At 42.7% G+C, this 13,582-nt stretch overlaps 1 protein-coding gene across 1 annotated transcript in view; it reads right to left on the reverse strand.

Annotated features, from left to right (window-relative positions):
* The window catches only part of SLC26A2 (solute carrier family 26 member 2), a 22,632-nt gene extending 9,497 nt beyond the window's left edge, over positions 1–13,135 (reverse strand). Inside the window, exon 1 of the mRNA XM_004697083.2 lies at positions 12,984–13,135. The gene's annotated coding sequence lies outside the window, so the exon portion shown is untranslated. The remainder of the gene's footprint in view (positions 1–12,983) is intronic.
* Positions 13,136–13,582: the final 447 nt, after the last annotated feature.

Consider the following 13,582-nt stretch of genomic DNA (forward strand, 5'->3'; position numbering starts at 1 on the left):
TTACAAATAAGGAATCCTACTTCGCGGAATTTCATTTATCACGGTAGGGCTAGAACCGATTAACCGCGATAAACGAGGGTTCACTGTATATTAAAGTATAATTGCAATTGTGGTAACACATACACACAGGGTCTGCACGTCCATTTGTAACTGGGCACATACAGCTGTGATCTAGAAGGTTGTCCTTCCCAGGTGACTAACCAGCAGTGGTGGCCCACTTCTCCATGTGAATTACTGGGAATCCCAGAGCACTGGATAAGATGCGTGGGTCATCCTCTGTATGTCAGCCTGAGGAGTGGACAGCCCAATTCGAGTTGAAAATCTGAGATAAGAACTTCTGTATCTCACAAAGAAAGTAGCTCATTCTATCACTAAAAAAGTGACTGAAGAGGAAATAGTAATGAAAGGAAGAAGTAGGAATGAAGCGTCAGAAATAGAGTGAAAGCAAGGAGAATAAGATTGTTTACTTGCTCTTCCACAGTGAGCCAGGAGGAGTCAAATGATCAAATATCCTCCAGGAGAAAGTGTTAAACACCACCTCCAAGGTACATCTAAAATAAAAGCTCAGTTTAGGGGAAAATGCAGCTAAGGCTATAAAGAGGTGGGTGTGGTACGATCTTGTGGTGAGTGTTCCACAGGGAAAAGGCGCTAACAGAGATGGAATTCCACAAGGCTGCAAAGCAAGCTGACTGATAAGACATCCATCAATGGGAGTGCTGACTTCCCACCTCTCTACTGCCCACCTCTTTCCCACCATAGCCTTGAGCCACAAGTCTCCCTCCCAGCCCAGCTGCTCCCCTGGCAGATGGCCTCTTGGGAATACCAACCATGGAAAACAGAACTGGGAGACAAACAGCTACAGTTCTGAGGTTGGAGGAAAAGAATAAAAAATGAGGGGGGATTCTGGTGAGCCCTGTATGCTAAGGATAAGAAAATCAAGACTTTTACCTGTAAGAGGTGCACGGGCCTGAAGATTTTTCTGGAAGTACTATGCTGTATTACTCACTAAATAATTATGTACTCGTAAGTCTTCTGTTCTGATGTTAGGCCATTCTAGTCTTTTCCCATTGAGCAACTGCTATTTTCGTTTTACTAATACAATACAATGGAAGGTTATCTGAAAGCAAACACAATGAGCTGAGATGCTCAAGATGGGGTCTCCACTGATGTGTGCAAGCACATGAAAAGGAGCGTGAGAAAGAAAATGTGACACAGCTGGTGGATTTTGGTGAGGGGTTTACGTTCATTGCACTATTGCAACTTTTCTGAAAGTTTGGGATTTTATAAAATAACATGTTGCTGAATAATAAATGGATATCTAAATTAAAAAAAAATTTTAGTTCTCCATTGACACAGTGTGATCCTCCAACTTGCTGTTTTCAGACAAGTCCAGGGGAAATCACAGCATTGTAAAGGGAGCACTGAATGAGCTAAGGCTCTGTAACCATCTAATCCCATCCACAGACACCTGCAACTGGGATGGCTGGGGCCTGGCCACTGTTCTAAAGCCAATAGCCTACAGAAACTTATGCTGGGAGAGGACTGGTCTGCTATGCTACTGCCATTGCTTAGCCTGTTCTGAACTCTGTCTGCCCCTCCACCTCCTTTCCTACTGTCCTGCTTGCTGTCTTTGGAACATGCCGAATTGCATCTTTCCTCACGTTTTTGCACTTGCTCAAGTTCTCTTTGCCTAACCATCCCAAATAAAATAACCTTTTTCCCATCATTCTCCCTATGCTTACATGCCTTTATTTTCTTCATAAGACTTATGACTTGAAATTAAATTATATATTGTGTTAGTCTGGGTAGACTAGAGAAACAAATCCAGGGAGACTCATATGCGTATAAGAAAGCTTTATATATAAGAGCAATTGACTACTGAGAAAACATCCCAGCTCAGTCCAGATCAAGTCTATAAATCCAGTATTAGTCCATATGTCTCATACCAATCTATAAATTCCTTTTCAAACTCACAAAACACATGCAATGATATGTTGAGTGCAGGGTGATCATAGGCCATTGGATAGGAAGTCTTGTGGACCCAGTGGTGGTGTAAGCATCTCAGCACTGGCAGGGGTCTCCACATGGCTCCTCTAGCTCCAAGGTTCTGGCTGCCATCAGCCTGTCTCCATGTGGCTTGCCAACAAGAATGTCTCTCTGGGACTGGGCATGTGTCCTGCCTCCAGCAAGCTATCCTTAGCGCCTCCACAAGAGGTCATCAAGCTACAACCTGATTGACAGGCTAGACACCACCCCTTCACTCTTAATCCTCTCAAATTGACAACAGATTATGTAACTACCACATATATATATATACATTATATATACTTTCTCATGTCTATTGTATCCCCAATATCAAGAGCAATGCTTAACACATAGTTGGATAGAGTAAATACGTGCTATACTGAATGAGAAACCTGGTTTCTACCCACTATTAGTTAAGACAGAATTGTAAGCAGGTAAATGCTAACATTCGAAATGCTATAGGAGCCCCAGAGTTGCTATGGGCTAGGTATTAGGCTAACTGCTGGGTCAACAATTCAAACCCACCAATACCTCCTTGGTAGAAAGAAGCAGCTATCTGCTCCCGTGGATTTACAACCTCTAAAAGGTTGGAATTGATGGCGGTGGGTGGAGCTAAATGCCCAAACAAAAGTTTGGTGTATTCTGAGGGTGGAGAATAGGCTGAAATCTAACGTGAAGGAAGAAGGTGCAAGGTAAACAAGGGAAAGGATACTCAGACGGGTGAAAGGTCATAGTATAATCAATGACCAGAAAAAGGTCAGCTTAGATTGCTGAAGTTGCAAGAGATAAGGCTGGAGCAAAAGATCAGTTTTTTATGTAATGCCACAAGCTTGGACTTCATCCTGTAGTCAAGGCTGACAAAGCCTGAGTCCCGAGGCAGGTTAAGGATGATGGAGGCATGACATTTCAGTGGTTCACCTAGGTAAGAGAGGGCAGTGCTTAGTACGAGAGGTGGGAAATCCAAGATGAATTCTGAGGTAGGTCACACAAAAGGAAAGGTGTGTGTGTTGGGGAGCTGGGGGCAGGAGGCAAGCAATGGGAGGACTCGAGGCAGGAACAGTCTGACTTTAGGCTTACTCAGTTTGAGGCTTCTGCCAGATGTCCAGATGAGATGTTTAGCGAGCATTGAGAAATGGCAGTCTTGAGAACCAGAGAAGCCCTAACTGGAAAAACCGATGGGAATGTACTTTTCATTGGCTTATGGTAGAATTGCCATGGCTTAGCTGGTCAATAAATGCTTGTTGACTATATGCGTTTTCTTTCCACCCAGATTAAGGATTATTAAAGTTGGTATTTTACACGGAACTTTCTGAACTTTTACATCACCTAGCATCTAGCACACAGGCACCTAATAGTTTTTGATGGATGGGTTTTTAAAAAAACTTATTAAATATAGGAGCCTCAACAGCATAAGAGTTAAACGCTGAGCTGCTCAAACTCACCCGGAGGCTCTGCAGGACAAAGACCTAGCAATCTGCTCCCAGAAAGATGAACGCGAACCCCAACTCACTGGAGTCCAGTGGATTTCAATGCAGAACTATGCCATGGGTTTCCAAGGCTGTAATTTTGTAAAAATCCTGTGTTTATTTCTTTAATTATGCAACGATCTCTTCATTCACATCACCTGGTGATCATCTCACCACTGTCCTGTTGGGCAGTCAGTCTTGTCTCTCTCACCAGCAGTGATGACGCCGATACCTTTTTCTCAAGGAAGAGCAATCCGGGATTTGGTGCCTTTGCCAATAAGGAAAATTCTGGGGTGCTGAGTGGCAAAGCTATTGCCACTGGCCTCTTTCTCATGAGTCACAACAAAAGAGCCATGTGCCTCTATTAGTGATCACACCAATTCTTCACAGGGGAGCACCTCCAGTCACCACACAGGCTACAGTGTCGAACTTGATGAGATCCATAGTCTTCCCAGTCTCCCAGTCAATCTAAACGGTGTCATTCACTTGGATGAGGCGGTCAGGATAGTGGATGGTGGGAGCATCATGGGTGACTGGATGAGGGACTTCTGTCGTGCCTACAAAGATCTTCCTTGCTTTGCACAGCTTGTGTGGCTCCTCTTCAGGTGTAACACAATAAACAGCAAAGTGACCCCTGATGTCAATGATCAGATGAACATTCTCTCTGGTCTTATCAAGCTGACGTTCCGAAAACCAGCAGCATAGGTTCTATCCATTCAGACCTTGCCATCAATCTTTATTATTATTATTATTTTCCATCAATCTTAATGAACCGATGCATGCAGACCTTTTTCCCGCCGTCCCTGTGAGAGCACAAGGGGGTCTATTTCTTAAGGAAATGATCAGTGGGAGTCATTCCCTCAGGTGTCAGGACTGGTCAATGGATGAGGACCAGACATGCCACTCAGTCTGTCCAGCAGCCAATGCTTTGAAGCAGCTACCTGCGGCCATGGCTGCACTGCGCACAGAGGGAGCGAAGGCCACAAACCTTTACAGAAGCAGACTGCTATTCTTTCTCCCAAGAGGCAGCTGGGGGGTTCAAACCGCTGACCTTCCAGCTGGCAGATGAGTGCTTTAATCACTGTGCCACTGGGGCTCCTGCAGCCTATAGGACCGTTTTATTTTGTCATGTGGGGTCACTGTGAGTAGAAATCACCTAGACCGTACCCAATAACAACATACTTTAAATAAACAGTTCCTTATATGGCAGTTGTACCACAATAAAGTTGAGACAGGAAATCTGAGTTTGTCTGAGGGAAAAGACACATTTGAGCTTGCCCTATTGCACAACAATTTTGTTTTCAATTACAGTTTATATTTCAATCCCCAAGGAAACCTTCATGGACTCTGCAAATTCTGGACAGGCAGCCTTAGGAAGTGTACGAGGCTAAATGACAAAGAATTGCAAGGAGGGCTCCAGTTCACACACGCACTGGTTTACCCAAACGAACATGCAAAAGACATCTCTGAGATTAGTGGGTGTTTCAATTACACACTTGTCTGACTTTCATTTGAGTGGCTTAAAAAAAAGGATACTAAAAAATGTGCAAACACCAGCTATCCCAAAGTCAGGTCTTTCCATCAGTTTTTAAGCAAGATTGAAGCTACCGAATACGATTTATGAACTGTAAACAGAGATGAGTCTTGGAACTACCACTACAATCCAGAGAGGAAAGCCAATCAAAATAGTACTTCAAGTGTAGTTGTTGGGGCAGTTAGTTCAACGCAGAAAGGTTATGCAACTGGCTCTGGGCATCCCAAGGGGGTAATCTTGATCTAGTTTATCAAAGGACACAGGATTCCACGGGAGCTTATTAAGGAAGGGTTTTAAGAAAACGGAAAATAGCACCGGTGAGAGGAAGGCCAGGAAGGTTACCCTGAGATTCAACAATTCCAGAAACCCTAACTTACAGAATTTAGATGACACAAGTCTACGCTCCTCAGACAAAATGGAGCAAAAATGAAGTTCTTCTTCAAAAGAAAGACAGCTGCAATAAGGGATTTTTCCCCATCACGACAATATACCTGTTCATTCTTTGGAGTAGTAAGGTCTGTCCTAGCAGAATTTCACTGGGAAATCTGTTCCCATCCTCCTTATAGCCCTGCCCTTGCCCCTTCAGACTCCTCTATGATCCAGAATTTAAAAGAAAAACAATTAAGAGGATGACAAAATGGGGTAAACTGATGAATGCTGACATCTTTGGAGAATGGTTAAAGAGATGGAAACACTGCGTAGAAGGAGGATATGTCAAGAAACAATAGCTTCACATTTTGATATTTTTGTTTAATAAATGCTTGTATGATTTTATAGCAATATTTTTTACTTCCTCTCATGTTTCATAAATCTTCAAACACACAGTTAAGTTTGGGAGAGAGTAACTGAGTCAGTGCCAGTTATTATGGCTTGAATTATGTCTTCCCCCAAAATAATAATAATTACACTTGCATTTAATGTGATATAACTAACATGAGTACAACCCAAAATGCACAAACCTCATTTTTATCTTATACTTTATATATGAACAAAACAAAAATATTTTATGGCTACATACAAATAAGAATTACTCCTGACAATTATAGTCCTCATTTCTGCAGCTGATCACATGGCTGTACTGGTTGAGTGGAAGTCCACGTTGCTGAACCCATGCACAACCTCCATCCCTGCCACTATGACCAGTTTGTTTTTGTTCATGTGCCCATTGGGTGAGGACAGGAGTGGCTGGAAAAAGAGGATGACCAATTTCCACAGAACGTGTCACCCTATCCACTTGTGTGTTAAAGTCCTTCTCTGCAGAGGTAGCCCTTTGATAAGCATTCACACAAGCCAAAAATATTTTCACTTTTTTTGGCCCATTCAGAGAGCTCTATCCACATACCTCTTCCCCATACCCCTTTGTTGCCAATTTCCAATCATACTCTTTCCAAGTCCCTGACTTTGCAAACCACTGGCCACAGGCCATGAATCAGTAAACAGATACTCATTTGGTCATTTTTCTTTCCACGTAAACTGGACGGCCAGGTGTACTGCTTGAAGTTCTGCCTATTCTGAGGACTTCCTTTCAGCACTGTTCTTCAGGGCGGGCCCAGAAAGGGCTGTCCTGCTGCTGCTGTCCACTTTCGAGTGGTTCTTGCATATCGTGTAGAACCATCAGTAAACCAAGCATGATTTTTCTCTTTCTCAGTCGACCAATAAGCAACTCCGGTGGGAAGCCATAAGTGCCGACTGGGAGAAAGATGGTTCTGTGACAGCCGTAGAGATGATAGGCATAGGCCACTGCTTCATGTAGTTAACTTATATCTTCATGTCCTGCTCGACCCGATCTCATATATACCATTCCATTTAATGATGGATGCTGCTGTACACATCCAGCCTTCATGACGCTGTGGGTCAGACAATGCCCAGGTCATGATGGGCAGCTCAGGCAGCATGGTGACTTGGTGGCCCACGGGGAGGTGCTCAGTCTCCACATACGCCCAGTAGCAGGGAAAGTTGCTTTCCTAAAAGGGAGCAGTCATCTAAAGAAGATGACAGATACCTGCTCCAAAATCATAAAGGTCTGTGCAGGGATTCACCAATAAAGGCCTGCCAAAGACTCCAAATGGCATCTTATCTGCCACTGACTGAATCAGCTGGATCATATGGCCTGAGTGGCAAAGCACTTGCACAGCAGCCTGAACGTGTTGAGGAGCTTTCTCTTGTTTTAGGCCCCACTCAAAGCTGGCAGCTTTTCAAGACACTTGATATATAGGCTGATGTAGCACATCCAAATGAAAGATATGTTGCCTTCAAAATCCAGAGATCCACCAGGCATTGTGCCACTTTTTTAGTTTGGAGAGTGGGGGGCGGGTACAATAACTTATCTTTCAATCCAGTACAAATATCTCAACACAATCTATTCCACTGGGCCCTGGAAATTTCATGGAAATTTCACTGATGGGGAAGGTTCCTGAATTTTGTTGGATGAATCTCCCCACCCTCTATCATGCAGATGTTTCAGCAATAAATCTAAAGTCACTGATATTTCTACTTTACTAGGTCCAGCATAATGGTACCAATGTAATGGGCTACTATGGCATTTTGTGAAAGGGAAAGGTGACCAAGTCCCTGCAGACTAAATTATAGCACCATTCTAGAGAGTTGGCATAACCCTGAGGGAGTGTTGGAAAAGTGTATTGTTGCCCTTGCCAGCTGAATACAAACTGCTTCTGGTGAAAACAGAATTGAAAATAAGGGATTGGCCAGATCAATAGCTGCATACCAGGTATTAGGAGAAGTATTAATTTACTAAAGTAATGAAACCACATCTGGTACAGTAAATGCAATTGGAGTCACCACCAGACTAAATTGACAATAATCTACTGTCATCCACCAAATTCCATCTGTTTTTATGTAAGTCAAATAGGCAGGTTAAGTGAGCATGTGATGGGACTCATCACCTCTGCAGCCTTCAAGGCCTTGATGATGCCACTAATCTCTGCACTCTCTCCAGGAATGTGAATTTACTTTTGGTTTACTATTTTCCTGGGAAGAAGCAATTCTAATAGGTTCACTTACTTTTCCTACCATAATAGCCTTTATTTCACATTTCAGGTTCTGCCAATTCCTGAGTGTTTAGTTCAATATTACATTCTGGAACTGGGGAAATTACTAGAAGGGAAGTTCAAGGAAGGGACTCACTGAATTTATGCTGGATTAATTTCCCACTTGAGCTAAGATTCCATTAATAACTTGACCTCTATATGTTTCCACTCTGATGGGCTTTCAGAATGTTTTGGGTCACCTGGAATTAGTGTCATTTCAGAGCCACTATCCAGTAATCCCTCAAAAATCTGATTATTTCATTTTTCCCAATAAACAGTCATTCTTGTAAAAGGCTGTGATAAAGTCTATCAGTCTAAACCTTTGGTAGTGTAATGTGGTCCTTCTTTAAAGGGACCTGGCCTCTCCTTCATTCAAGGGGTTGTGGGTCTGTAAACTCGTTCAAGTCTTGGAATTGATTGCAAGGTAGTAACTCTCTATACTGGCAATTCAAGTTAGATTAGAATTCACTTGATCTAGAATTTTTCTATTTGTGTAGATCAAGTTACCATTTTGTAGGCTTCACTCTTAGGGATACCCTGCTGAAGTAGCCAACACCACAGATTTATACTAGTCAAGCTATTCTTACTACTTTGACTGGTTGCTTATTACAGTAACCACACCCACATTTCCTTGGTCAATTGAGTGCTACCACTTGGCCCCTACTCACACCGGCCCAGTCAGCCCCATTTCAGGCAAATGTCTTACTCCAACGAAGGCATTTCCCACTGTCAAGTCTGGCTGACATCAAAGAACAATCACGGGAGTCTTCAGAGATGCTGGGGCTCCCTTCACAAATGTGTTTCTTACTGTTTTGGTAAAAGGTGTGTCCTCAGGGCACTCTCTTTGTAAGTCTATGGGGTTTTTCCTGATAAGTCCACTTTAACATGCCAATTTCCCTATGCCTTTGGATGCCTTCTTCTATGGTATACCAAGGTAGGTCTGGTACTTCAATTTGACTTCATGTAGGCCATCTCACAGTCAGCCTCAGTGCACTACCCAAACAAACTATTAGATCCTTTCCTAACCTCTTGAGCTGAAACACTGAATGAAAATCTCTGCTTAGTGAGCCCATATCAATAAACTCAGACTGATCCAAGCTTAAGATACTTGCACCATTATTCCATAACCTTAACAATTTTTTCCAGGTTTCTGTCTGTACATATTAGAACACTCTAGCAGTTCTTTAGGAGTAAAACATACCGCTTCATGAGTCTCCATCTGGATTTCACCTCTGTGGACTTGCTGTGACTTAAGTCTAGTTATAGGTATGGGGAAGGTGTTTCTTAGGAGCACCTCGCAAGAATATCTTGCAACACATGCGCCTCAGGCAACGCTCCAGGTATAGTCATGCATAGTTGGCCTAATTTCCTCAAGTGTGGGTGTGGGGATAATGGTCTGACAGCTGTTAAGTGCCAATGGATAGCTTCCGATCCATAGCAACTCTCGGCACAAGATGAAGCTTTGCACGGTCCTGCAGCATCTTTGCAATTGTTCCTAGGCTTGAACCCATTGCTGCAGCTACTGTATCAATCCATCTCGCTGAGGGTCTTCCTTTTTTGTGCTGCCCCTCCACTTTACCCAGCATGATGTCCTTCCCCAGGGCACGCTGACATCTGACAACATGCCCAAAGAACACAAGATGAAATCCTGCCATCCTTGCCTCTAAGGAGCTCCAAAGATCACTTTGTCCTTTTAGTAGCTGATGGCACTTTAATTCTTCTCCAGTACCATAATTCAAATGCATCAATTCTTCAGTCTTCCTAATTTAATGTCCAACTTTCATAAGCATATGAGGCAATGGAAAAAGACCATGGCTTGGGGCAGACATACCTCAGTCTTCAAAAGTAAAATCCCTGCTTTTCAGTACTCTATAGAGGTCTTCTGTGTTGTTTTTTTAAAGAGGTCTTTTGCAGCAGATTTATATACTGCAACTTGTCGTTTCATATCCCAAGTGCTACTTCCAAGATCATTGATTCTGGATCAAAGTAAGACAAAATCCTTGACAACTTTAACTTTTTCCTCCATTTATCATGTTACTTAGTGGCCCAGTTGTGTGAATTTTGTTCTTTACATTGCGTTGTAATTCATACTGAAGGCTACAATCCTTGATCATCATCAGCAAGTGCTTCAAGTCCTCCTCATGTTCAACAAGCAAGGTTATGTCACCTGCATATCACAGGTTTTTAATCCTTCCTCCAGTCCTGATGCCACATTCTTCTTCATATAAGCCAGTTTCACTGATGGTTTGCTCAGCACACAGATTGAACAAGTATGGTGGGAGGCTACGACACTGACATAGACCTTCTCTGATTATAAACCAGGCAGTATTTCCACACTGTGTCTGCACAACTGCCCCTTGACCCATGTACAAGTTTTACAGAGACCGGATTAACCTCTTCAGATGGAAGGGTTGTTTCTGGTAGCTACCGTGGCTCAATTGAATCTTGGGGCTCAATGTCATCTTGGGGCTCAATGTCTTCATCTTCTGTATTAGCAGCCCATATGTTCCCATATGACGTTTCAGGATCCCATTTCCTTCCCACGAGTGCTCTCACTTTAATATCACACACCTTGTTAGGTTGAGAATTTGCTGGCATTGTAATTCAGCTATTCCTATTGTAAGACCCTGGGTTTGGTTTTCAACATGATCACTTCTGTTACTAGAAGAGATAAGGGTTTCTTCCATGGCCCAAGTAGCACTGAAGATGGGCTTCCAAAGCTAAGTTCTCCTTTCTCCTTTACCTGTTTGTCTGTTGTAAAGAGTACTAACTAACAGTCCTCCCTATAGTTATCCCGACAGAATCATAGAAAGATATCAACAGGTGATCACCCAGAGCCTCACCTCACTTCTCACCAATACTTCATCTATTGGGGTATTAGCTTTATCACTTCATACCACGGATTAACAATGCCCTCTTCACCAGACAGACTTATCTACACACATACAGTACAGACAGAATTTTCCAGTCAATGGTAGTGAGTTTTGTTTGTTTTTTAGGCCTAATGAGACTTGAGAACCAATTTAGAAAACGCACCTTCATGATTTTGTTTCCTAGAACCACTCCAGGTCCCAGATGTGTCAGGTTGGGTTCTCTAGCGAAGCCAAACCAGTGATGCTTGTGTGTGTCTGTATATAGAAAGAGATTTATACCAAGCAATGGCTAGCAAAGTTGTAGAAGTAGTGAGTGCAGACTGGTTCAGGTTCGTGGGTCAGATGTAAGCTGGAGGCTGTTCCTAACCCCTACAGCTGCAGGAGCTGACGAACACAAAGCAGGAAAGTGAAGCCGGCAGCCAGAAGCTGGTGGATGCAGAGCTGAATGAATCCAAGGTCAGCCAAATGAATCCAGGGTCGGCAGCCTATCAGCTCCTGGGATCAGCAGACAATACAACAGACGGAATAACCAGATGAAGGATCAAAATTCAGTTATAGGCAAAGGAGCAAGAGAGAGCTTGGTTCAGCTCTTATACAAAGGCCACACCCCTAAGGGGGTGTCATCAGGCTGCGACTTGGTTGACAGGTTGGGCTCCACCCCCATCTTCACCCAGATATGTCCAGTTGACATAAACTCTCACCATCACAGATCACATTTGGAAACAGGCTGTCTCTGCTATGTTAGTGAAGCAGAATTGGTATAGGTATCCCAAGTCATTTTTTTAAATATATGATAGCTTCAACAGATACATCACTATTAATTTGGTTATGCATTTTCCTAAGAACTATAGGCCATTAAAAAGTTGAGCTTGACATCCTATTGTGAATATTGTGTGTGCTGTGTGAGTAGTCTGCCTTTAATACTTAACACAATTGGAAACCACATGCACTCATGTCAGCAGAAAAATCAACCTGATTCTCAAGAGTTCTAAAGGCTAGGTAGGCACAATTCTCTGTTCCCGGCCCCTTGCATATATTTCAAAAGGAGAAAGTTCATTTTTAATGATCAAGTAACTGATTGGCAGTTTCCCAAGTTTATAAGGCTTTGGAGCAGGGGTCCTCAAACTACGGCCCGCGGGCCACATGCAGCCTACCGAGGACATATAACCGGCCCACCGGGTGTTTCTGCCCCGTTTGTTTTTTGACTTCAAAATAAGATATGTGCAGTGTGCATAGGAATTTGCTCATAGATTTTTTTAAAACCATAGTCCAGCCCAATGGGTCTGAGGGACAGTGAACTGACCCCTGCTTTAGAACAAATAGGGCCTTCAGACAGTGCAGTCTAATGGTTGTTGATTCTACCTCACAGCAAGCACACATGTGTGAAAACTGAACAGCGCTGCATAGGATTTTCAGTAGGTGGTTTTTAGGAAGTAGACTGCCAGGGCTTTCTTTCTAGGCACCGTGGGGCAAACTTAAACCTCCAATCTTTCCGTTAGCAGCCAATTGTATTAACCTTTATATCATCCAGAGCCTAGAGACCCTGAAATCCATAGTTCAGTTAAAGGAATCGTGTTCCAGAATAGTGAAATCATTAGCCAATTCAAGATAAAGCTGGACCTAGGATCCAGGTATCCTGACTTCTTTTTATTCTTTAATAGGCTGCCTACATGAGTCTCTCTAAGTGCATGTATCATAAAATAATTACAGGAAAACTAGTCAACCCATAAAAGAGCTTAGTAGTTTGCCTGAAATTTGAAGTCTTGGCACTATCCTAATATGTATGTGAATGACACAACCTTAAATTCGGTCCCTTTTGCTGTTTTAAAAGAAAAAACAAAACAAATTAAAGTTTCTTTTTCAATAGAAAATCGCCTTTGAGAGTGAGCAGGGTGGGAGGGGCAGAGAGGGGTCCGAGCGTGGACTGGTGTCAAGGTGAGTGACAATCTCTTCCACGAGGAAGAAGGGGAGAGGGACAAGCTCTAGGGAGGTTGTTTAAGCTGCTGAATATAAAATAATCTGAAATGTAAACTCTCACCTAATTCACAGCAAAAAGTTGGTTTTTGTGTAATGTAGGTCTGTTTTTATCAGAAAAATCTCACTTGAATCAGGCTGGATCAGGTGTGGGCTGAGTAGTTTAGGAAAATTTTCCAAGTATCTGTTTTTCCCTTCTTCTTTCCAAGTTTCCAACCTTTGCCGTAACTTCTCAGTCAATGGGGGCATTGAGAAGTACACTGGCGCTCTATGTGCGTCCCTTCGGAGTTGGAGGAAAGAAAAAGGGAGTCAGAGAGCATGGAAACAGCAAGAGAACCAAAAAAGCTGCCCCCTTTTAAAGCTTAAACCATGTAGCAAATGCTGAAAAATGGCTCAGTGTCTTGTCTGAAAAAGCCAATTGACAGTTCAAGATATTACAATTAATCTACTATTTCATGGCTCTTTTTTTAAAAACTGGTAAATATACAAAAATTGTAAGTATATAATTCAGTGGCATTAATTATATTCACAATGTTGTGCCACCACCACCACCCATTATGGATTTCCAACATTTCATCACCACAAGCAAAACTCTGCAGCCATGAAAAAATACTGTATATACCATATGGGGTACATATGGTATCCCACTAAAAAGGAGGGGGG

Source organism: Echinops telfairi, unplaced genomic scaffold (assembly GCF_000313985.2).
Source record: "Echinops telfairi isolate 266 unplaced genomic scaffold, ASM31398v2 ScPeMD7_7469;HRSCAF=8507_0, whole genome shotgun sequence".
Classification (NCBI taxonomy): domain Eukaryota; kingdom Metazoa; phylum Chordata; class Mammalia; order Afrosoricida; family Tenrecidae; genus Echinops; species Echinops telfairi.